Here is a 26948-nt window from a genome sequence, read left to right as displayed (position 1 = left end):
TATTGTATTAGTATTCACGAAGATGATGCATTGCATACTATGTTGTTGGTGTGGATGGACCGGTGGAGATCCAATAGCCCAAGTCTGATCTGAGACGTTATGATATGTAGAAGTCCTAAGGAGCCCTTTTGAGGGTCGGGCACCAATAGAAGTCCTGTGGAGCTCTTTTGAGGGCCGGGCATAGATCAGAGGGAGTTTTGGGTCATATTCATCCGTGATGTGAGTTGTTTGTGATGTGATGCATTCCATGATGGCATATGTTTATAAATTGTTTTTATTGTTCTGCTTACTGGGCTTTAGTAGCTCATCCCTCTCCCAAATTTTCAGTTTTCCAGGGCCAGTCAGAGATAGCACGGGATAGCAGCTAGAGTGAAGTCTTTGTAATAGTGTAGTGGACATGATGTAAAGTAAGGTTATGTCATGTAAAGACATGTTATGACATGTATTGTATATAGAGTTATAGTATGGTGTTTGGCCCTAGTGTATGGATAATCCCTTTGTATATGGATCTTTTATATATTTTATGTGATGAACCAGGCTTAACAAAGGGTATGTTAACCCAACTGGAGCATTTGATGAGGGCTCTAGTAAGAGGTTTGTCTCATGAGTACGGTGTGCTGAGCGATGACGCTCAGGGATCAAGGCATCCCACATCGGACTTATAGAGAGTTTCAGAGCATGCTTAGGATTAAGCTTGGTGTATAGAGAAAGTTTTAAAGTTTTTATGTTTATGTTTGATCATGTATGGGATTTATCAGGTACACAGAGTGCATAGGAGGCTTGCTTTGGGTACCGGCGGCCTTAAGCCGAACTGGATCCTAGCGCCGGTGGCAGTCCGGTTTCCGGGTCATTACAAGTATTAAATAAGGAACGTGGCAAATAAGGAAAGTGGCAAATAAGAAAAGTGCAGTCTGCAGAGTAGTTTGAAATTCAAGATCTTCAAGAATCCTTTTTCTTATTGAAGAAGCCAAATTTTTAGAAGATGTACATTCAAATTTGAAACTCAAATTCAGCTTGTCAAAGAAGCCAAAGAAGTCACACATGCCACCTCAAGTCTTGCACATTCAAAATTCAAAATTCAAAAGGAGGCTCCACCTCATTAATGTGCAAGATATGGGCGGCATAGGCAGCCAAGAGTTCAACTTGGGCAGTAAAGAAGACCTAGGGCAGTACCTAAAAACTATTTAAAGACCTCTTCAAGGCCAGCCGACCTCTCTCTTCTCTCCTTCCCTTCGGATTCAAGTTCGGCCGGCGCTTCATCTCTCCCTTCTTCATCTTCGGTTCCTTCTCTCCTTCTTCCTTTCTTGTTTTTGGTTTTTGGTTCAGCCATGAGTGGCTGAAACCTTTTGTTCTAGTTTAAGATTAGGTGATACTTTGATTGTTTTATAGATTGTGAGATTTGAACATACATTGTTATCTTTGGTTATTCAATATTTATGCAACTTCATGCTTGATTCCATTATTGCTTTGTTATTATGATCAATGTGGCCACTTGATTCTTGATTCCAAGGTAATATATTGTTAGTTTGAATAATTTTGAGTTCGTAATTGCTTGGATTGTTCAAACATAAGAACACTTGGTTTAAGAACTAAGGTAGTTGCATAATCTAGCAATATCACCATGCATTTGGGTAGCTAGGATTACATCTCTCTATTTCTTAATGCAGTTGACAATTGTTTTGATGCCTAAGGCCCAAGGACGTTCCTTGGCAACTTGTTGATTAGTAATTGGTTAGAGGACGTTCCCTAATTAATTTATACTTAAGGAGAGACATGGTGGTGAGAAGCGTCTTCCATCTCCATAACTAATCTATTGAATCTATCAAGGGAAACTAAGTGTCAATGATCAATCCCAACAACTGAAGTTGATCCAATTCTTCAAATAGATCTTTCTCATTATTGAAATCTCTTTATTTTATTATTCGCTTTCTTTTATTGCTTTCAGCATTAGATCAGTTCAATCAATCTCAAAACCCCCCTTTTTACTTTTATTGCACTTTATTGTTATTTTGCTTTCAGTTTCTTTGCTTTCAGTTTATTCTTCTGGTCTTGACAAGGAAGATGGGTAAGTTTTCAATTCCCTGTGGATTCGATCCTTTCACCACTATCTGCAGTAGTAAAATTGTTGATAACTGAAAAGGTTATTTTTGACCGGCTTCGACAACCGCGAGTCAAATACATTAACATTTTGTCTAAACAAAAGACAAGGCTGAGTATGCCCCATAAGAAAAATCTAAATAGAAAAGTAAGCATATTAAGCATTAAGTTACAACCAAAGGAAATGTTTCATTAAAAATAAAATATATATTACAGGAAATCAAAAATACAAAAGTAAACACAAAATTGTTGCACATCTACAAACATAAACTCTCAAAATGGAGGAAGACCTTCAAATCTCCCCAGAAGAAGCAAGATCACCATCCAGGTCGAGCTCAACTTCGGAGGTGTTCTTCGGAACATCGACAATCACGACAATCGGATCTGCTATAGTATCACCTTCCAAAGGAGGATCTGAATGGGCATTTACAGCCTCAAGCATAGGTGGACCGTCACCAACCTGACTAGTACCTTGATCAAACTCAATCGCTAAACGAGTCAATACCCCTTGAGGAGTAGGGGGATGAACTTTAGGGAGAGTATGGTTGTCGGGGTCATACTACACTTCTTCACCATTCAAATCATACTTTATGGCACGAAAAGTGTCGAGAGGGACAGCCGGAGACTCACAAGCCTTGAGGAGGCCATTGTTGAAACCCGTCGCATAGAAGCGAGCAGATTGTTCAAAAACCTTGCCTTTAAAATCGTCTGACTTCAGATACTTATTAACCTAGTTCTGGACGACCAACACAGCATTCTCCCGAGCATCCACGATCTTCTTCTCATAGTCCTTACATCGTACAGTTAAATCGTGGACCTCGCTCTCAAGCTCCCTCTTCATGACCTCAAAAGCACTCAGGTCCCCTCGAACCTTACTCAACTCCAACTTAACCTCCCCCAACTCCCAAGACAACCTTTGCATCTCCTCTTCAAGCTGGGCAAACCAAGCTAAAAGGCCTTTTTCCCTCTAATCCACAAAAGCTTTCTCCTGAGCAAGCTTGGCTTCTACGGCAGACCTCTCCTTAGCAATTTGCACTTCAAAGAGGGCAATTTTCTCACCCTAAACCTGGTTGTCTCAAAGAAGCCCCCCTAGTCGACTTATTTCCTTTTCATATTGGCTTCTCAATGCAGTAGTTACTCGAGCAGCCTCCTCCACTTTAGCTTTCTCAATATCGCAGAGGAAAACATCCCGAGAATTGGCTTTTTTACCCTCTAGCTCCAATAGAGCACCAAAAAGCTACAGAGCAAGAAAAAAAGTCAGAAATGACCAAAAAATCTAAAAGTAAGAAAAAAGAGTAAGAACACTTACGAGAAAAATTTTTCTTTTAGAGGCATCAAAAAGATCCTCTCTACCCCGGCAAATAAACAAAGCCGACTGCTCAGTAGACCCAAATATTAGGCAAATTGTGCCCATCAACCGAGGATCAACCAGACTCGGGGACACTCTAAAGACATTATTATTGAGCAACTCAATAATTGAAATGGGTGAGGACTCAGAGCTCAGTTGAAAATGAACCCTTAACTCGTTGGAAATTAATGTGGTTAGAAGATCACCAATAGCCCCATGAGATGCGCTCTCCTTACCCTTACCCTTGCTCGCTTTATTTGAGGAGGACTTCCTCGGAGGTAAGGAAGACGAAGTTCCCTTCCGAGAAGAGACCAGCTCGGACTCCTTCATCAGTCTTCTATTTTTTTTCCAACTATCTCTATAGTAGTAGTGGTCGTCCTTGACTCAAGTGAGAATTCTTTCACTTTAAGCTCTCACCGGCCTCCTCGATAGGAGAAAACCTGTTAGGGTTGACCACCGCCCTCACTATAGCAACTTTTGAGCTACTCTCGAGAGCAGGAGCATCCTTAGCCACAACAGGCATGACTGTAGTTTGATCAGAGCTGAGAAAGGCTAGTCCCATGCTAACCACAGCTGTGGATGAGGGAGGCACGACTTGAGCTAGGACGGGCTTAGCCCCCAGCATCTTAACCATCACATCAATAGTTCTCTGAGTCTTGAAGGCTTCAATAGCAGCCCGAATAGCATCCCAATTGAGAGAAAAATTCTGAGGGGTCGAAATATCCTTCATGGGACTATAGAAGCTACAAAAGCACCAAAAATAAATAAAAGCACAAAATAGCAAAGCCAACAAAAGAAGCAACAAAAGAATGGTCAATATCAGCAGCATAACAACCCTCCCCTGGGCAAATGTCCAAATACTTAAAAACATCATATTTGAAAAGAAAGGAAGATATCTGAGTAAAGTATAACTGCTTCCACTCAGAAAGGAAGGGAAAGCATTGAAAAAAGAGTTAAAAACTCCTCATCCTAACTCTAAACCCCAGTCAAAGTTCCTTTTAGCTCCGACTATAGTAAAAATTTCCACCTAATGCTTAATAGAATCTTTATAGCTGGTGAAAATGGCCAGACCATTCCTACCATAGAAGCTTAAGAAGCTATTGTTGGCCTTCAAAACCTTGAATAAGGCTCAGAACAGATATAAGGAAGGGATAAAACCCCAACCCCGACAAACTAACTTAAAGGCATTCATGAATAAGATAGAAGTTGGGGTCAGCATCCGAGGCGTGACCCGATAAAACCTAAAAATGGAATGAAAAAACCCAAAGAAGGAAAAAAAATGCTATAATCAATCTACTTCAAGTAGAAGACAAGCCTCATCTTAGACTGGCGTCCATTAGGTCCGGAGGAGGGGGGAAAGAGAACAGAGCAATTCGCCCATTAGAATGCGAAGCCCAAACGTAATGGGTCTCCACAAAAAGAAAGGATCGGGGGAAAGCTTCCCGAAGAGAGGTAGGGGTAACCCTAGAAACTATCTTCTCAACCTGAGGATATGGTAGAGAAGCCATTGGAAGAAGAATGCATACCTAAAGTTCGAAAAACTTGAAAGAAGAAGGAACTACCCTGCGATTTGAACTGAAGAGGTATGATTGGTTTTCCTTGGCTTCATGCGTTCGGTTACAGCTCATCTGCTAAATGCTGCAAACTGTTTCTTTTAGCTTTGGCTCTTTCTGGCTCCCTTCATCTCTCTAGCTAGCCTCCATGCAAAGATCATTATTTAGTATGTCATCTTGATTCATATCAAAAACTTCCTGGCTCAAGAAATTAATGATACCTAAACCATAAACAGGGGACATGTCATAGGGATATTTCATAGCATCATAAACATTAAACTTTATTACTTCCCCTTCAAATTCCATGGTCAATGTGCAATCATGCACATCTATGTTGGTTCTGGCTGTGCTCAAGAAAGGTCGTCCAAGTAAGATGTCTGAAGTAGTATTATTATTGTCTTCCTTCATGTCAATCACATAGAAATCTGCTCGAAAGACAAGTTGATCTACTTGTACTAGAACATCTTCTAGAACTCCTTTTGGGTATACAACAAATCTGTCAGCCAATTTGATCACTACTCCAGTTTCTTTCAGTGCACCTGCATTCAGAGAGTTATAAATAGAGAGAGGCATAACATTGATTGATGCACCTAAATCATACATGGCTTTCTTTATGCCAAAATTGCCAATGTTACAAGAAATAGCAAACATCCCTCTATCTTTGCAATTGATTGGGAGTTCTCTCTTTATGACAGCTATCACAACTTCTCCCACACTTACGTTTTCTCTTTCAGCAAGCTTCCTTCTGTTAGTGCACAGTTCTTTCAGAAATTTTGCATACATGGGAATCTGTTTCACAGCATCTAGCAGAGGTATGTTGATCTCCACTTTCCTGAAGGTGTCAAGTGTAATACCTGGCTAGACCCCAGCATCAGAATTCCTACCTTCTAGCGAAATCTCCGTTGGAATTCGAAATTTCTCGGATGTCGGAGTCTTCTAGAAGGGTAAAATAAAGGTTTTCTAAAATATTTTTATATGTTTTTATAGTTTTAATGAAGAAAGAAAAGGAGATTTTGAAAGAAAAGACTAAGGAGAAAAACCCAGGTTCGGCCGCCGAACCTCAAGTTCGGCTGCCGAACATGGGGAGTTTGCGGAAGTACCTTTGGCCCCCGAAGGTGGTCTGACTAGCCACCTATAAAAGGCCCCTTGTCCGAAAATGGACGAGTTTTCTCTATCTATTTTCGGACGTAAGTGAGATTTCGCCTTCCTTTGGTCGATTTGTTGTTTTCCTTCAATCCCTTCAAGTTTTTGATGAGTTTTACTTGGTTTTTGAAGATTTTGAGCTAAAGATCAAAGTTTTGGAAGCTTGGAGACCCCGGAGCTCGTTCCTCCATATTTCCAAGTTTGGATCACCTCTCCTCTCGATCTTCAAGAGGTAAGCGTAGATCCTCGCCTTCTTTTATGTTTTAAGTGAGTTTTGAGGGGTTTTAAGGGTGTTTGATGCATGTTTAGGCTAGACGTAAAATGTTAGAGTTTATGTTAGTTTTATGCTTAAATGTATGCTATGTTGATGGTTGTTGGGGTATAGGCTAGTTTTATGCCCCTATATGCTGGAAAATATGTTTGTGCATGCTTTTGTGTTTGTTGGTGTGTGTTGAGAGGTTTTGGGGTGGCTGGTTGTGCATGTGAGGCTCGGGTTCTGCCCTTTTGGAGGACCCAGGTTCGGCCGCCGGAGGCAGTTTCGACCGCCGAACCTGCCTGGAGGCAGCTTTAGGCCGCCTAAACTCGCCCCCAAAGGTTTGGACTTTCGGCTCTAGAGGGAAGTTTCCGCCGCAGAACCTGCCCCCAAAGGTTGTGACTTTCGGCTCTGGAAGGACTTTCGGCTGCCGAACCCTGCCTCTGAAAGTGCCTGACTTTCGGCTCTGGAGGGACCTTCAACCGCCGAACCTGCCGCCGAAAGTCCCCTGCCTAGCCTTCCTTTGCCTGTTTTTCCATGCATGTTTATGATGTTTTAAGGGGTTTTTGGGGAGATGTTTAGAGTCATGTTAGAGTTTGTTTGGTCCCTCATTTGAGTCCACCTGTGTAGGATCGGACCCGAGGAACCGAGGAGGCCAGCAGTGTTAGCTGCTTCAGAGTTAGTCTAGAGTCAGCCAGAGTTGAGTAGAACACAACTCTCTTTTATTTCAAAGCAACTAAAATTTTAAGCATGTTCATGCATCACGATTGCCATGTTTATAGGTTGTTGCATTAGAATTCACGAATATGATGTATTACATTAATTTTTGTTGATGTGGATGGTTATTGGGTGATCCATTAGTCCTCGATATGATATGATATGATATGGTACGGAAGTCCAGGTCGAGGCCCATTCTACGCCCCTGGCACAGTTGGATATGTTATGTTATGTTTAAGAGGAAGTCCTGAGGAGCTCCGTCGAGGGCCGGGCATTTATTGAATATGTAGAGGGCTATTGGTGACAATACCATCTTAAGGTGATTTACTTGTGTTGTGATGCATTTCATGATGGCATATCTTTATAAACTGTTTTTATTGTATTGTTCACTGGGCTTTAGTAGCTCACCCCTTTCCCCTAAACCCCAGATTTGCAGGTTCAGGATAGACCGGGTGACAGAATGGTTGTCGAAGCCGGTAAAAAATAATCAATTCAGCTACCAACAATATTAATACTGTAGATAGTGGTGAAAGGATCGAATCCACAGGGAATTGATACTTATTTACCTTCCTTGAGAGGACCAAACAGAAGAGCAGAAAACAAAATGAAAGTAAAGTGCAAGTAAAGTAAAAAGGGGGGGTTTTGAGATTGATTTGATTAGACTAATAAAAAAAACAATTAAAAAGAAAGCGAATGGCAATTTAAGGATAAAACAATGATGGTAAAAACTCTATTTGAAGATTCGGATTCACTTTGGTTGATGGGATTGGTCATTGACACATATGTTCTTTTACTTGATTCAATAAATTAGTCATGGCGATTGAAGATGCTTCTCACAACCATACCTCTCCTTTATTATTAACCAATTAGGGAGAGTCCTCTAATTAATTATTAATCAACAAATTGCAAGGAACGTCCTTGAGCCTTAGGCTTACTAACAAATGTCAATTGCATTAAGATATGGAGAAAACCAATTCTAGTTACCCACAAGCATGGTGACAACACTAGATCATGCAATATCCTTGGCTTTTACACCAAGCATTCTTATGTTTGAACAATCCAAGCAATTACGTGCTTAAAATTATCCAAACTAACAAATATCAATTACCTTCCAATCAAGAATCAATGTAGATCTAAACAAAAAAGCAATAATGTCTTAAAGCATGAAATTACATGAATATTGAAAAGCAAAAGATTAACAATGTAGTCCAAGTCTCTCAATCAAAATTACAACCAAAGCTTCACCTACACTTCAATTAGAAACAAAGGTTTCAGCCACTCATGGCTGAAACAAAACCAAAATAAAAAGAAAGGAAGAAGGAGAAGAAGAGCCGAAGCTTGGAGAAGAAGGAGATGGCGTCCTTGCTTGATCCGGATGGGAGAAGGAGAGGAGAAGAAGACAGAAAAACCACTTAGAGTACCTTTTTATAGAGTTTAGATGCTGCCCTTGGTCTCCCTTGCTTCCTAATTAGTGTTGAGGCTGCCCAAGGTGCTGCCCATGCTCAACTTGCTGCCCAAGTTGTTGCAGAAGAGGAAAGAATCGGATGGCAAGCTCTTCAGAAGGTATGTGCGCGCGGTTGGCTTTCAGAATAGGAAAGGAGCGTACCTTGTGCTTGAAAAGGAAGGAAGAGCGATCCAAGGCTGCCAATAGAGGAAGGAGACGTGCCCAAGCCTTCAGAAGGAAGGTGGAATGCGCGGCACTCTTGAAGAGGAAGGAAGGCGCGCGGATGGTGCTCTGCAGAAGAGGTACGCGCGCGGATGCTTCGGAATAGGAAGTATGAGTTGTCCGGATTTCCTATTTAGGTGGAGCCTCTTTCGAATTATGAATATGAACTGAATAAAGGCCAAGTGCATCTTGAGATATTGCTTCCTGAATAGGAGAATCTGCTGAGGTGTCTGCATATCTTAAAACAAGGAAAGAAAGATTTGCGATTCAAATTTTGAATGATCTGCTGACTGCACTTTCCTCATATGTTGCTTTCCTTATTTTGACCTCGCCTATAAGGAAAGAAGGATCTGCAATATATTCTGTTGATTGCGCTTTCCTTTTCCGACACTTTCCTTATTTGGCACCTTCCTTGTTTGGCTTCACATTCTGAAAAAGGCAAGGAAGATCTGCAGTTTGAATTTCAAACAGTCCGCCAACTGTGCTTCCCTTATCTGAATCTTTCCTTATTTAGAACTTTCCATATATGAAAAACTTTCCTTATTTGGAACTTTTCATATTTGGCACTTTTCGGTAGTTTTAAGAGCATTTTCACCAGAATGTCTTTTCACACCTAGTTTCTGTAAAACATGAAAAAATAGAAAATTAGGCTGAAAAGGTGCAAATAAACCTCATTAACATCATGATAATATGGCCTAAATTATGCTCTGTCACCAGAAAGTCGTCAAGGGTAAAGGCTTGTGTATGTAATAGATTAGTAGTGGACATGAAATGACATGTAATATAATGTAATGTAAGGTATTGTACAGTGATGTAATGAGGATTAGTATTGTGCTTGGCCCTAACGTATGGAAATCCCTTTTTGTACATGATCTATATGAAATATTTTAATGACGAGTTATGTTGAACCAGGCTTGGCACATGATATGTTGCCCCACTAGAGCATTTGATGAGGGCTCTAGTGTGGGGTTTCATGTTTATTGTTATTGTGTATACACAGGTCAAGCTTGGTATATGAAAAGTTTAAAATTTTTATAAAAATGTATAATCATGTATGGGATTTATCAGGTATGACAAGATGTATGTTAGGCTTGCTACGGGTCCTGGCGACCTTAAGTTGATCTGGATCCTAGCGCTGGTAGCGGTCCGGTTTCGGGTCGTTACATCAAGGATCTCCTTTTCTTCTTTTTCTTTTCGTGACTTTTCAAATCTTTTTGGAAAAGGAGGTGGAATCTTGAAACTTACCTGCTGATTTGCATTCTGTGGGTGCGCAGGTTTGGTTTGCCCAATCGGATTGGACGGACAGTGTTCTGGCTGCTTCTCTGCAGCAGCTTGTCTCTGCTCTTGTGAATTTCCTTCATCAGCTTTTGTATCCTAGAGCTCTTTCCCACTTCTTAATATGATAGCATTTACATTCTATCTAGGATTATCTTCAGTTTGGGAAGGTAACTTACCTCGGGATTCAAGCTTACTTATTGAGGTGGCCATTTGTCCCATGTGTGGTTGGATGCTTTGCATAGAATTTGCTAATGTCTCTATCATCTTCTCAAGGTGCTGGTTGGAACTTGGAGGTGCTGGTTGGGCTTGATTTCTTTGATAATTTTGGTGGTTGTTAGCCCTTGCATAGCTGAAGTTCGGATGATCTCTCTAACCTGGATTATAGGTGTTGGAGTATGGATCATGTCTAGGCTGGCAGTTGAATCCTCCAATTGTGTTCACTTGCTGGTCATCCTGTTAGAGTGTTGGACATCAGTCAGTTGAGTGTCCAACATATGAGCAGATCCCACATGGCCGAGACTGCTGGGGCGGTTGAGTCCAGATCTGGTCATGAAAGAAAAAATAAATCAGTTAAATCAACTCCCCAGCAATGGCGCCAATTTTTGACTATGCGGTTGTCGAAGCCGGTCAAAAATAACCTTTTCAGTTATCAACAATTCTACAACTGCAGATAGTGGTGAAAGGATCGAATCCACAGGGAATTGATACTTACCTATCTTTCTTATCAAGACCAATAAAACAAACTGAAAGTAAAATAAAAGTAAACTGCAAGTAAAGTAAAAAGGGGGGTGTTTGAGATTGATTCAATTAAACTAAGACTGAAAGCAATAAAGTAAAGCAAATAATTAAAGTAAAGGAATTCAAATATGAGAAAAGCTTTAGTTGAAGAATTGGATCCACTTTAGTTATTGGAATTGATAATTGATACTTAGGTTCCTTTGTTTGATTCAATAAATTAGTTATGGAGATGGAAGACGCTTCTCACCACCATATCTCTCCTTAAGCATAAATTAAATAGGAAACGTCCTCTAACCAATCACTAATCAACAAGTTGCCAAGGAACGTCCTTCGGCCTTAAGCATCTAACAACTGTCAATTGCATTAAGAAATAGAGAGACCTAATTCTAGCTACCCAAACGCATGGTGATATCGCTAGATCATGCAATATCCTTAGTTTTTACACCAAGAGTTACTTGTGTTTGAACAATCCAAGCAATTACAGACTTAAAACTATCCAAACTAACAAATTATTACCTTGCAATCAAGAATCAATTGGCCATATTGATCAAAATAACAAAGCAACAATGGAATTAAGCATGAGATTACATGAATATTAAAAAACAAAAGTTAAAAAATGTGTGTTCAGATCTCCCAATCCATAAAATAACTAAAGTATCAACCAATCTTTAACTAGAAAAAAAAGGTTTCAGCCACTCATGGCTGAAACAAAACTAAAAATAAAGAAAGAGATGAAGAAGAGATGTGGCCACTTGCAATTCCGTATCTATGTCCAAGGGAGAGTAGAAAAAGCATAGGGAGGCTCCTTATGTGTCTTTTTATAGTTGAAAGTGTTGCCCTAGGTCTCCTTGATGCCCAAGTTGGTCTTCGTTGCTGTCCAAGTTGGTCTTCCTTGCTACCCAAGTTGATTGATGAGGTGGAGCCTCTTTTTTGAATTTTGAATTTTCAATGTGCAAGACTTGGGGGGCAAGTATGTCTTCTTTGGCTTCCTTAACAAGCTGAATTTTGAATTTCAAATTTTGAATGTGCATCTTCTTGAGATTTGGCTTCCTCAATAAGGAAAGGGATTCTTGAAGATTTGAAATTTGAATTTCAAATTGCTCTGCTGACTGCACTTTCCTTATTTGCCACTTTTCTTAATAAGCTGAATCTTGAATTTTGAATTTTGAACGCTCTTGGGGATTTGAAATTTGAATTTCAAATTACTTTCCTTGTTTATCTCCTCTTCAGTTGCAACTTTGGCATGCTTGCTCTCCTTTTTTCCATTTTAGGCAGTTTTAAGGGCATTTTCTCCAAATTACCTCTTTACACCATTTTTTGCAAAATAAGATCAAAACCACAAAATTAGGCAGAAAAAGTGTAAATTAACATCAATAACATCATGATAAAATGGTCTAAATTTGGACTGATCAATATCCAAAAGGAGTTTTAGAAGATGTTTTAGTGCAAGTAGATCAACTTGTCTTTCCAACATATTTCTATGTTGTAATACCCGGCTAGAGTTCGGCATCGGAATTCCTGTCGTCCGGTGGAATCCAGGATGTCGAAAGGCTCTAGAAGGGTCAGATTTATGTTTTTCTAAAGTAATGTAGTATGTTTTAATGTTTTTAAGTTAAATGGAACTAAGTTTTTGAAAGAAAAGAACCAAGGCAGAAAAGCCAGGTTCGGCCGCCGAAGGTGACATTCGGCCGCTGAACATGCATGGCTTTCGGTTTCATGTGTGGCCGCCGAAGGTGGTCTGGCCAGCCACCTATAAAAGGCCCTCAGTCGGTTGAAAGGATAAGCTTTGCCGTTTTCTTTCACTTTCTGAGGTGAGACCCTGTCCTTTTTGAATTTTCTTCATGTTTTCATCAAATCATGCAAAGGTTTGATTGCTTGTTATGGATTTTGAAGGTTTTGAGCTAAAAACACAAAGTTTTGAAGTTTGGAGAGTTTGAAGGAGAGTTGCTTCAAAACTCCACGTTAGGATCGTTCATCTTCTTGGTGTCAAGAGGTAAGTGAAGATCCTGAACTTGTTTTTATGTTTTCTGAAGGTTTTATGAGGTTTGGGGAGAGAGTTGCATGAATAGGGTAAAAAGAGAGCTTTTGATGATTTTTGTGAGAAAAGCTTGTCTATGTGTTATATGTTTTGTGTTGTTGGGGTTTTTAGGTAGTTTTTGACCCCTTTGAGCATATGCTTAGGTGTATGCATGTCGAGGACTTGAGGTGGTTGAGTTTGGGAGAGTTTGATGCATTTTGGCGTGAGGCAGAGCAAGGTTCTGCCTTGCTGATGAACCCAGCTTCGGCCGCCGAAGAAAGGTTCGGCCGCCGAACGTGCTGAGGAGGTGGCTTCAGTTGCCTAAGCTTGCCTCCGAGCCTTTGGACTTTCGGCTCTGGAGAGGAGATTCGGCCGCCGAAGGTGCCGCCGAAGGATAGAGACTTTCGTCTCTAGAGTGCCTTTCAACCCCCGAAACGTGCCCCCGAAAGGGTTCGGCTGCCGAAAGTAGAGATTCGGCCGCCGAAGATGCTTGAGTTTCGGCTCTGGAGAGGACTTTCGGCCGCCGAACCTGCCACCGAAAGTATCCTGTCCAGCCTTCCTTTGCATGTTTTTCATGGATGTTTGTGTGAGTTTATGAGGATTCTTGGGGAGTTTAATAGAGTTAGTCATAAGCTAGGTTGGTCCCTCATTTGAGTTTATCTGTGCCTACACAGACCAGAGGAACCAGAGAGAGCAGCAGTGAGTACTGCTCCAGCGTTTATAGAGCCTGCAGAGTCAGTCCAGAGATAGCCAGAGGTGAGTGGAACTAAACTTACTACTCATTTTCATTGAGACATTGACTGCTTTTAGCATATTTCATGCACCATAATAAGCAATAGGTTGATTGCATTAGAATCCACAAAGATGTTGCATTGCATACTTATTTGTTGATGTGGGTGAATGTTGAATGATCCAATAGTTCCAGACAGGAAGTCCAGGACCCCATTCTACGGCCTGGCAGGTATAGTAAAGACCAGGACCCCATTCTACGGCCTGGCAGGTGTAGTAAACACCAGGACCCCATTCTACGGCCTGGCAGGTATAGTAAAGACCAGAACCCCATTCTACGGCCTGGCAAGTATAGTAAAGTCCAGGTGCCCAGTCTACGCCTTGGCAAATGGTAAGTACAGGTGTTATATACATATATATATATATACAGTACAGGAAGTCCAGGACCCCAGTCTACGGCCTGGCACGGCACAGTTACTGGGACTATGTGGTGACAAGTTTACCCTTGATGTGGATTGTCTGTGATGTGATGCATTCCATAAGATCATGTTTTAATGACTTGTTTTACTGTTCTACTCACTGGGCTATAGAGCTCATCCCACTCCCTTAACCCCAGTCTTGTAAGTTCAGTGTACAGGGAAGATCAGCAGAGTACAGAAAGAGTAAAGAGATTTGTAATAGCTTAGAGTGGACATGTAATATTAAAGAGATGTACTAGTTGTGTATACAGTTCAAGTTGTGCTTGACTTAGTTATTTTGTGTTGTAAATCTTTTGTTATGTACATGATCTGTATATGTGTATGTTTTACAGAGTATGTGAAAAACCAACCAGGCTTAACAGGTATGAGTTAACCCATCTAGAGCAAGCTCTAGTCAGAGTACAGAGTACAGAGATAGTGCATGCACATGTTAAGCCTTGGTTCAGAGAAAAGAGTTTTTATTTTCACAGAAAATGTATGAGATGTACAGGTACACAGAGAGTATAGCAGGCTTGCTACGGGTTCTGGCGACCTTGAGCCGACCTGAATTCTAGCACCGGTGACGGTCCATTTTGGGGTCGTTACAGATTGGTATCAGAGCCCTAGGTTCACATGATCGGACCTATAGATAGAGTGTCGGGCTCATAGAGGTTAGAGGAAGTCAAGCACAATAGGGAATCATGTCCACTAGGATAGGATATTGAGTCCTGTCTATTTGATGTTATGATATGCATGTGCGTAATTGAGATATATGAGTTAAATATATGCTGATATGCTATGTTATGTGTTGTTTTCCAGAGTTAAAATGCGAGGAACTCGTCGATTAGCTCGATTGACTGGAGTCCCACCAGAGAGTGAGAGAACAGCTGCTCGTCCTCCTGCATTGCCAAGGGCAAGGTCACAAAGATCTAGCAGGGAAGGTACGTCAATAAACCCTAAAAGGTCTTTAGACGAGAGCAGAAGAGGTACAATTAGAGGAGGTAAATCAGAGGAAGTGAGGGAGGCTATGGAACTTGACCAGTCTCTAGATGAAAGCATGAGTGTAGGCGGATCTGAAGAAGGTATGGGAGAGTCGCAGGGAGGTGCTCAGGCCTCAGGTTTTGACTATCCATTCTTTTCTCAGGACCTAGGGTATCCGATGGGAGGTATGTCGGAGTACTCTAGTTTTGTCCCATATCCTACTTACATGCCATATATGCCTTATCCTCATTATTACCCACCATATCCTATGTATCCACCTTCCCCTACCAATTCAAGTGCAGCACACCCAGAGCTAAATGAACCAGTACCTCCACCACCATAACCAGAACCAGTAGCCCCTGTTGTTGAAAGACATCAACCTAGCTCATCTGGAAGTAAGGTGCAAATGACAGAGTACTTGAAATTGGATGCTCCTAAATTCAATCCAGGAGATGATCCATTTGAGTATCTTCGAACTGTGAAGATGATCACTGATGAGTTGGGAGCAGATGATAGCAGAGCCATAAAGATGGCAGGCTTTACACTTAAGTGTAAGAAAGCTCGAGAGTGGTTCAAGAATTATATGGAGCCCAGGATTGGCAGTATGTCATGGGGAGAGTTCGCCAATGAGTTTGCAGGGTGGGCTTTTCCTGATAGCTCTAGGGAGATGAGAGTCATAGAATTTGAGCAGTTGAGACAGACAGACGAGATGAGTGTTGATGAGTTTACAGATAAGTTCTTGGATTTGCTACAGTACGTGGGTCAGGCCTATGATACTGATCAGAAGAAGGCAAGGAGATATACTATGAGATTACATCCCAGGTATTCTTCCTTAATTCTTCCAGCAGAAAAGGAGAGTTTCCACACTATAGTGGATGCCGCCAGAAAAATGGAAGCAAATGCCAATATTCAGAAACAGTCACAGGCACAGATTTCGGGTTCTAAGGCCCCCAGTTCAGGAACTGCAGGCAGCAAGAGATGGGAAAAGGCAAAAGGAACAAAGAATAAGTTCTGGAGTAAAGTTAAGTCTGGTCTGGGAATAGGTAGTGGCTCAAGCTCTGGCGCAAGCAGTCCCGTATGTAGGAGATGCGGAAGATCACATAGAGGAGCTTGTCGGTTGGGATCTACAGCCTGCTTTCGATGTGGACAGGAAGGGCATATTGCTCGGGACTGTCCTCAGGTGACTTTTGCACCATCCCAACAGATGAGTTCAGGCAGTGTGGTACAGCCAATAGTACGACCAACAGCTCCAGTCATGCCTCAGAGTAGTGGTAGAGGTAGAGGGAGAGGGGCAGCCTCTACTTCAGCAGCAGGTTCCCGAGGTGGAAATCCGGTAGCCCCAGCACGGATTTTCACTGTGACACAGGAGGAGGCTAACACGTCGAACACAGTGGTGTCAGGTAATCTCATCATTGGGTGTTCAGATGTGTATGCTTTGATGGACCCCGGTGCTTCTCATTCCTTTATTGCTTCGAGAGCCATAGAGAGATTGGGTTTGATCAGTTCTGAGTTAGAGTATCCTTTCTGGGTCAGTGGACCCAAGTGTGACCCATCAGTGGTAGCGTCAGTCTGTCGTTTCAGTCCAGTGTTCATAGAGGGTAGATACCTTCCAGCTGACCTTGTGGTTCTAGACGTGACAGATTTTGATGTCATTCTAGGGATGGATTGGTTATCTGCATATAGTGCAACCTTGGACTGTAGAGAGAAGGTAGTGAGTCTCAGAGACCAGGATGGGTCAGAGTGTGTCTTCAAGGGAGACAGGAGAGGTACACCCAGAGGTTTGATTTCAGCCCTTCAGGCTCGTCGTTGGCTTAGGAGGGGTTGTCAGGGGTTTCTAGCTCATGTGAGAGAGCTAGACAGACAGGTTAGGGAACCAGCTTTGCTACCAGTAGTCCGAGAGTTTCCAGATATTTTCCCAGACGAACTTTCAGGACTACCACCTGGTAGGGAGATAGAGTTTGAAATAGAATTGCTGCCTGATACCAGACCTATCTCTATTCCTCCCTACAGGATGGCGCCAGCAGAGTTAAAGGAGTTGAAAGAACAGTTACAGGATTTGGTAGATAAGGGTTTCATCCGCCCTAGTACCTCACCTTGGGGTGCTCCAGTGCTCTTTGTCAGAAAGAAGGATGGATCCCTCAGACTTTGTATCGACTACAGACAGTTGAACAAGGTCACTACCAAGAATAGGTATCCTTTACCTAGGATTGATGATCTATTTGACCAGCTAGCTGGCGCAGGTTGTTTCTCTAAAATAGATCTGAGATCCGGGTACCATGAGTTGAGAGTCAGAGAGGCAAATGTGCCAAAGACAGCTTTCAGGACTAGATATGGGCATTATGAGTTCTTAGTGATGCCGTTCGGGTTGACTAACGCCCCTGCAGCATTCATGGATCTCATGAATAGAGTTTTTAGTGAGTTTCTGGATCACTTTGTCATTGTTTTCATTGATGATATCTTAGTGTATTACAGAGATGCAGAGGAGCATGCCCAGCATCTGAGGATAGTTTTGCAGACACTGAGAGAGCATGGTTTGTATGCCAAGTTCTCTAAGTGTGAGTTTTGGTTGAGGAGCATTTCCTTTTTGGGACATGTGGTGTTAGTAGAAGGGATTGAGGTAGACCCCAAGAAGATAGAGGCTGTAGCTAACTGGCCCAGACCCACTACAGTGACTAAGATTAAAAGCTTTCTGGGACTGGCAGGTTACTACAGGAGGTTCGTTTAGGACTTTTCGAAGACAGCTGCTCCTATGACCAAACTGACTCAGAAGAACCAGAAGTTTATCTGGTCAGACCAGTGCGAAGAGAGTTTTGAGGAGCTTAAAAGACGATTGACATCAGCCCCAGTGTTAGCTCTGCCTGTTGGTAACGAAGATTTCACAGTGTTCTGTGATGCATCTCGAGTGGGATTGGGTTGTGTTTTGATGCAGAGTGATAGGGTGATTGCTTATGCTTCTAGACAGTTGAAGAAGCACGAGTTGAATTACCCCACCCATGACCTAGAGATGGCAGCAGTTATTTTTGCACTCAAGATGTGGAGGCATTACCTCTATGGGGTTAAATGCGAGATCTTCACCGATCACAAGAGTTTACAGTACATCTTGAGCTAGAGAGAGCTGAATTTGAGGCAGAGAAGATGGGTAGAATTGCTCAGTGATTATGATTGTAAGATCCAGTATCATCCGGGTAAGGCGAATGTTGTGGCAGACGCCCTAAGCCGGAAGTCACTAGGCAGTTTATCCCATATAGCAGCAGAGCGGAGACCAGTAGTGATGGAGCTTTATAAGCTCATTGAAGAAGGGTTACAGCTAGAGTTGTCTGGTACGGGTGCATTGATTGCACAGATGAGAGTAACACCTGTGTTTCTGGAGCAGATAGCTTAGAAACAGCATGAGGACCCTGAATTGATGAAAATTGCCAGGACTGTTCAGTCAGGCAACAGTGCAGAGTTCAGATTTGACAGCAAAGGGATCCTTCGCTATGGGAGTCGACTTTGTGTACCAGCTTATAGCAGTCTGAAGGAAGACATTATGAGGGAAGCTCATAATGCGAGGTATAGTGTTCACCCAGGAGCCACTAAGATGTATCAGGATCTAAAAAGGGTATATTGGTGGCCAACCATGAAGAAAGAAGTGGCACAGTTTGTGACAGCCTGTGAGGTGTGTCAGAGGGTGAAATTGGAACATCAGAAGCCGGCTGGAATGCTTAACCCACTGCCGATTCCAGAATGGAAATGGGAGAACATAGCTATGGATTTGTAGTGGGCTTACCGGCAGCATCCAACAGGATAGACTCTATATGGGTGATTGTGGACAGACTCACGAAATCTGCTCATTTCATTCCAGTTAGGAGTAACTATTATGTGGATAAGTTGGCACAGGTATATCTAGATGAGATAGTGAGATTACATGGAGTCCCAGTGTCTATAGTTTCAGACAGAGGACCTCAGTTCACCTCCAGATTTTGGCGAAGTCTGCAGAGTGCGATGGGCACACGGTTGGATTTTAGCATTGCTTTCCATTCGCAGACTGATGGACAGTCAGAGAGGACCATCCAGACCATTGAGGATATGCTCAGAATGTGTGTGTTAGACTTTGGCGGTTCTTGGAGGCAGCATCTACCTCTGGTGGAGTTTGCCTACAATAACAGTCATCATGCTAGCATCGGGATGGCTCCTTATGAAGTGTTGTATGGGAGGAAGTGCAGATCACCTGTTTGCTGGGAAGAGGTAGGAGAGAAGGCTCTTGCAGGGCCAGCGTTAGTAGAGATTACCAGTAGAACAGTGCCTATAATCAGAGAGCGGATCAGAACAGCTCAGAGTAGACAGAAAAGCTATGCAGACGTACGCAGGAAACATATAGAGTTTCAGGAGGGTAGTATGGTATTGCTGAAGGTGTCTCCAATGAAAGGAGTGGTTCGTTTCGGAAGAAAGGGTAAACTAGCTCCACGGTACATTGAACCCTTTGAGATCTTGCAGAGGATCGAAAATGTGTCGTATAAGCTGGATTTACCTACTTCTATGGAGAGAATTCACCCGGTATTTCATGTTTCTATGCTACGGCAGTTTGTGTCAGATCCGAATCAGGTTCTGAGTGAGCCTGATGTGGAGATTCTAGGGGATCTCACTTATATTGAGCAGCCAGTGCGGATTCTGGACACCCAGATCAGACAACTAAGAAACAAGGAGATTCCGATGGTGAAAGTTATGTGGAACCACCATAATCTAGAAGAGTGTACGTGGGAGACACGGGAGTCGATGCTCCAGCAGTATCCATATCTGTTTTGAGGTGAGTTTCCTCCTTTTTTATGTGTTTATGTGTTGTTTTAGGACCATTTGAGGACGAATGTTCTTAAGGGGGGGAGAATGTAATACCCGGCTAGAGTCCGGCATCGAAATTCCTGTCGTACGGTGGAATCCAGGATGTCGAAAGGCTCTAGAAGGGTCAGATTTATGTTTTTCTAAAGTAATGTAGTATGTTTTAATGTTTTTAAGTTAAATGGAACTAAGTTTTTGAAAGAAAAGAACCAAGGCAGAAAAGCCAGGTTCGGCCGCCGAAGGTGACATTCGGCCGCCGAACATGCATGGCTTTCGGTTTCACGTGTGGCCGCCGAAGGTGGTCTGGCCAGCCACCTATAAAAGGCCCTCAGTCGGTTGAAAGGATAAGCTTTGCCGTTTTCTTTCACTTTCTAAGGTGAGACCCTATCATTTTTGAATTTTCTTTATGTTTTCATCAAATCATGCAAAGGTTTGATTGCTTGTTATGGATTTTGAAGGTTTTGAGCTAAAAGCACAAAGTTTTGAAGTTTGGAGAGTTTGAAGGAGAGTTGCTTCAAAACTCCACGTTAGGATCGTTCATCTTCTTGGTGTCAAGAGGTAAGTGAAGATCCTGAACTTGTTTTTATGTTTTCTGAAGGTTTTATGAGGTTTGGGGAGAGAGTTGCATGAATAGGGTAAAAAGAGAGTTTGTGATGATTTTTGTGAGAAAAGCTTGTCTATGTGTTATATGTTTTGTGTTGTTGGGGTTTTTAGGTAGTTTTTGACCCCTTTGAGCATATGCTTAGGTGTATGCATGTCGAGGACTTGAGGTGGTTGAGTTTGGGAGAGTTTGATGCATTTTGGCGTGAGGCAGAGCAAGGTTCTGCCTTGCTGATGAATCCAGCTTCGGCCGCCGAAGAAAGGTTCGGCCGCCGAACGTGCTGAGGAGGTGGCTTCGGTTGCCTAAGCTTGCCCCCGAGCCTTTGGACTTTCGGCTCTGGAGGGGAGATTCGGCCGCCGAAGGATAGAGACTTTCGTCTCTAGAGTGCCTTTCAGCCCCCGAAACGTGCCCCCGAAAGGGTTCGGCTGCCGAAAGTAGAGATTCGGCCGCCGAAGATGCTTGAGTTTCGGCTCTGGAGAGGACTTTCGGCCGCCGAACCTGCCGCCGAATGTATCCTGTCCAGCCTTCCTTTGCATGTTTTGCATGGATGTTTGTGTGAGTTTATGGGGATTCTTGGGGAGTTTAATAGAGTTAATCATAAGCTAGGTTGGTCCCTCATTTGAGTTTATCTGTGCCTACACAGACCAGAGGAACCAGAGAGAGCAGCAGTGAGTACTGCTCCAGCGTTTATAGAGCCTGCAGAGTCAGTCCAGAGATAGCCAGAGGTGAGTGGAACTAAACTTACTACTCGTTTTCATTAAGACATTGACTGCTTTTAGCATATTTCATGCACCATAATAAGCAATAGGTTGATTGCATTAGAATCCACAAAGATGTTGCATTGCATACTTATTTGTTGATGTGGGTGAATGCTGAATGATCCAGTAGTTCTAGACAGGAAGTCCAGGACCCCATTCTACGGCCTGGCAGGTATAGTAAAGACCAGGACCCCATTCTACGGCCTGGCAGGTATAGTAAAGACCAGGACCCCATTCTACGGCCTGGCAAGTATAGTAAAGTCCAGATGCCCAGTCTACGCCCTGGCAAATGGTAAGTACAGGTGTTATATACACATATACATATACAGTACAGGAAGTCCAGGACCCCAGTCTACGGCCTGGCACGGGACAGTTACTGGGACTATGTGGTGACAGGTTTACCCTTGATGTGGATTTTCTGTGATGTGATGCATTCCATAAGATCATGTTTTAATGACTTGTTTTACTGTTCTACTCACTGGGCTATAGAGCTCATCCCACTTCCTTAACCCCAGTCTTGCAGGTTCAATGTACAGGGAAGATCAGCAGAGTACAGAAAGAGTAAAGAGATTTGTAATAGCTTAGAGTGGACATGTAATATTAAAGAGATGTACTAGTTGTGTATACAGTTCAAGTTGTGCTTGACTTAGTTATTTTGTGTTGTAAATCTTTTGTTATGTACATGATCTGTATATGTGTATGTTTTACATAGTATGTGAAAAACCAACCAGGCTTAACAGGTATGAGTTAACCCATCTAGAGCAAGCTCTAGTCAGAGTACAGAGTACAGAGATAGTGCATGCACAGGTTATGCCTTGGTTCAGAGAAAAGAGTTTTTATTTTCACAGAAAATGTATGATCATGTATGAGATGTACAGGTACACAGAGAGTATAGCAGGCTTGCTACGGGTTCTGGCGGCCTTGAGCCGACCTGAATTCTAGCGCCGGTGACGGTCCATTTTGGGGTCGTTACATATGTGATTGATATGGAGGAAGACAATAGCAACACTACTTCAGACATCCTACTTGGACGACCTTTCTTGAGCACAGCCAGAACTAAGATAGATGTGCATGATGACACATTGGCGTAATAAAATTTAATGTTTATGATGCCATGAAATATCCCCATGACATGTCCCCTGTTTATGGTTTAGATATCATTGATTGTTTGAGCCAAGAAGTTTTTGATATGAATCAAGATGATATGCTAAATAATGACTTTTGCAGGGAGGCTAGCCAAAAAGATGAAGGAGGCCAAAGGGAGCCGAAGCTGAAAGCAACAGTCTGCTGCATACAGCAGACTAACTGTGACCAAATGCAGATGGACCATGGCATGCCCGCACCACCTCAGCAAACGGGATCTCGATCGCCCAAACCAAAGGAGCAAGCGGAATCCAGCTCAGCCAACCATCCAACGCAGACAGACACCTGTCTGCCTAGACCGCAGATTACAGGTCAGAAAATTTCAGAACCAGATCTGAAGCCTCTTTCTGGCCACTTGAAATATGTGTACTTGGGAGCTGAGAAGACACTTCCAGTGATAGTGTCAAATCAATTAAGCCAACATGAAGAAGAAAGCTTCCTAAGAGTACTGAAGAAACACAAGGAAGCCATAGGATGGACCATAGATGACATAAAAGGCATCCCTCCCACCACATGCATGCATAGAATACACATGGAGGAGGAATGCAAGCCTATCCGAGATGCTCAAAGAAGACTAAATCCTCCTATGATGGAAGTGGTGAAAAAAGAGATAGTCAAGCTTCTGGACACAAGAATCATCTACCTTATCTCTAATAGCAAATGGGTAAGTCCTGTGCATGTAGTTCCAAAGAAAACTGGAATCACCATTGTACCAAACGCTGAAGGAGAACTTGTTCCAACTAGAGTTCAGAATGGGTGGAGTGTAATACCCGATTAGACTCCGGCATCAGAATTCCCACTTTCCGGCGGACTCTCCATTGGAATATGGAATTTCTCGGATGTCGGAGCCTTCTAGAAGGGTAAAATATGTTTTTATAAAATGTTCTTACATGTTTTTATAATTTTAATGAAGAAATAAAATGAGTTTTTGAAAGAAAGCACCATGGAGGAAGAGTCCAGGTTCGGCCGTCGAACCTCATGTTCGGCCGCTGAACATTAGCCTCTTGTGGAGGCACCTTTGGCCCCCGAAGGTGGTCTGGCTAGCCACCTATAAAAGGCCCCTTATCCGGAAATGGGCGAGTTTTCTCTCTCTATTTTCGGGCATAGGTGAGATTTCACCCTTCCATGGTCGATTTGTTATTTTCCTTCAATCCCTTCAAGTTTTGATGAGTTTTTACTTTGTTTTGAAGATTTTTAAGCTAAGATCAAGTTTTTGAAGCTTGGAGACCCCCGGAGCTCGATTTCTCCCAATCTCCAAGTTTGGATCACCCTCCTCTCGATCTTCAAGAGGTAAGTGTCGATCCATGCCTTTTATGATGTTTTAAGTAAGTTTTAAGAAGGGGTTAAGGGTTTTGATGCATGTTTAGGCTAGGGGTAAAATGTTAGGGTTTATGTTAGTTAAATGATAAATGTATGCTAAATGTGATGTTTGTTGGGGTATAGGTTAGTTTTATGCCCCTATATGCTTGAATAAGTGTTTATGCATGTTTTAATATAGTTGAATGCGTGTTGGGAAGTTGGGATGGTTGAATGTGAGATGGCAGAATTGGGTTCTGCCACTCAGAAGGATCCAGGTTTGGCCGCCGAAGCAAGGTTCGGCCGACGAACCTGCCAGGGAAGGCAGTTTAGGCCGCCTAAACTTGCCCCCCGAAAGTTTGGACTTTCGACTTTGGAGGGGAGTTTCGGCCGCCGAACCTGCCCCGAAAGTGGGTGACTTTCGGCTCTGGAAGGACTTTCGGCCGCTGAACCCTGCCCTCGAAAGTGCCTGACTTTTGGCTCTGGAAGGACTTTCGGCCGCCGAACCTGCCGCCGAAAGTGCCCTGTCCAGCCTTCCTTTGCATGTTTTCTATGAATGTTTTATGATGTTTTAGGGGGGTTTTGGGGAGATGTTTAATGTCATGTTAGAGTATGTTTGGTCCCTCATTTGAGTCCACCTGTGTAGGATCGGACCCGAGGAACCGAGAAGGTCAGCAGTGAGATAGCTACTTCAGAGTCAGTCCAGTATCTGCCAGAGGTGAGTAGAACATAACTTCTTTTATTTTCAAAGCAATGAAATCCTTTTAGCATGATCCATGCATCACGAATGCCATGATATGTATTAGGTTGTTTTGCATTAGAATTCACGAATATGATGCATTGCATAATATGATTGTTGATGTGGATGGATATTGGATGACCCATTAGCCCTCGGTATGATAAGCAAGTCCAGGGCTGCCCATGCCACGCGTCCTGGCACCATGTAAGAAAGTCCAGGGCTGCCCATGCCACGCGTCCTGGCAATTTGTTATGATAAAGAGGAAAGGGGGGGTTATTGGTGACAAATCCATCCGTGATGTGAATTGTTTGTGTTGTGATGCATTTCATAAAAGTATTTGTTTAGTAAATTGTTTTATTGTTCTGCACACTGGGTTTTAGTAGCTCACCCATTTTCCTATAACCCCCAGGTTTGCAGGTTCAAGATAGACCGGGAAGTCGTCAAGGGTAAAAGTTATGTATATGTAATAGATTAGTAGTGGACATGATATGTAAAATGATGTAATGTAATGTAAGGTAGTGTCCAGTATTATAAAGAGGATTAGTATTGTGCTTGGCCCTAATGTATGATTATCCCTTTTGTACATGATCTTATGAAATGTTTTAATGATGAGTTATGTTGAACCAGGCTTGACATATGATATGTTACCCCGCTAGAGCATTTGATAAGGGCTCTAGTGTGGGGTTTTATGTTTACAGTTATGGTGCATGCACAGGTCAAGCTTGGTGAATGTAAAGTTTAAAGATTTTTTATGAAATGTTGATCATGTATGGGATTTTATCAGATGTTCAGGATGCATAGTAGGCTTGCTACGGGTCCCGGCGACCTTATGTCGATCTGGATCCTAGCGCCGGTAGCGGTCCGGTTTCTAGGTCGTTACATGTAGTCCCAAAGAAAACTGGAATCACCATTGTACCAAACGCTGAAGGAGAACTTGTTCCAACTAGAGTTCAGAATGAGTGGAAAGTATGCATGGACTATAGGAAGCTAAATGCAGCAACAAGGAAAGATCACTTTCCCTTACCTTTCATTGATCAGATGCTAAAAAGGCTTGCAGGTAAATCCCACTATTGCTGTCTAGATGATTTTTTAGGATTTTATCAAATTCCAGTGGCCCCAGAAGACCAAGAGAAGACCACCTTCACTTGTCCTTTTGGTACCTTTGCATTTATAAGAATGCCATTTGGACTATGCAATGCTCCTGCTACCTTTCAACATTGTATGATGAGCATATTTTCAGATTATGTGGAGAAGATCATTGAAGTCTTCATGGATGACTTCACAGTGTACGGTAACTCCTTCGAAGAATGCCTTGCCAATCTGGAAAAGATCCTACAAAGATGCCTTGAATCAAATCTTGTACTTAACTATGAGAAATGCCACTTCATGGTTAACCAAGGTCTGATCTTAGGCCATGTTGTTTCAGCCAAAGGAATTGAAGTGGACAAAGCCAAAGTGGATACCATCAAAAATCTGCCTTATCCCACAAACGTTAGAGAGATCCGCTCTTTCCTTGGCCATGCAGGATTCTACAGAAGATTTATAAAAGATTTCTCCAAAATCACACAGCCATTATGCAGATTGCTCCAACAAGATGTAACATTTGATTTTGATGCAGGTTGCAAGACAACATTTGATATGATAAAGGAATTACTTGTGACTGCCCCAATCATTCAGGCACCTAACTAGAACTTGCCCTTTGAAATCATGTGTGATGCAAGCAACTACCCTGTGGGGGCAGTCTTCGGACAACGCGTGGGGAACTCACCTCACGTGATTCACTATGCATCTCGCACATTGGATGCTGCCCAAAGCAACTATTCAACAACAGAAAAGGACCTCTTGGCTGTTGTATTTGCTTTAGAGAAATTCAGACCATGCCTCCTGGGGACTAAAGTCATAATTTACTTAGACCATACAACCTTGCAATACTTGATTAAGAAAAAGGAGGTAGAATCGAAACTCATTCAGTGGATTCTGTTAGTGTATTTGCCCTAGGTCATTATCTTGGATCTTTTTGCATGTCTTTTTGGTTATTAATAAAAGAGGTTTTTACTATCATTATTATTTGTTTGCATGTTACATAATAATGATTAACATCCCTGGTTACTTATTATTATGTTGATAATAATAAAATATAACTAGTATGGTTATTGATTGATAATCATGAGATGATTATGTATATGTTGATATAATTCAATAATCATAGATACTTGTTAGAGAATAAAGTATTGGATGGACCCGCACTGAGATCACTACATGGGTTATTGTCATAAGTGAATCTCAAAGTAGTTATGTCTTAATCCTTTGACTTGAGATTGTCATAGTTTCCAACATAAGGACTTTTATGTTTTGACATAACTAAACATTGTCTTTAATCGGACAATCATAAAGGTTATGATTGAGCATAATAGAAATTATGTAGAGGATATTGAACAATCAAGATAGAATTTTTCCTTCTCTTTGAGAGAGATATCTTCTGGGCCCCTCGATAAGTGAGACTAAGAAATGCATGGCCGTGCTCAAATGAATTGATAGTGTGATCAATATCACTTGATTTTATCAGTCTACTTAGAGATCGATAAATCATAAGTTTGAACATTATAAGTTTGGCATTG

Source organism: Manihot esculenta, chromosome 12 (assembly GCF_001659605.2).
Source record: "Manihot esculenta cultivar AM560-2 chromosome 12, M.esculenta_v8, whole genome shotgun sequence".
Taxonomy (NCBI): Eukaryota; Viridiplantae; Streptophyta; class Magnoliopsida; order Malpighiales; family Euphorbiaceae; genus Manihot; species Manihot esculenta.
This window is presented reverse-complemented; position numbering follows the sequence as displayed.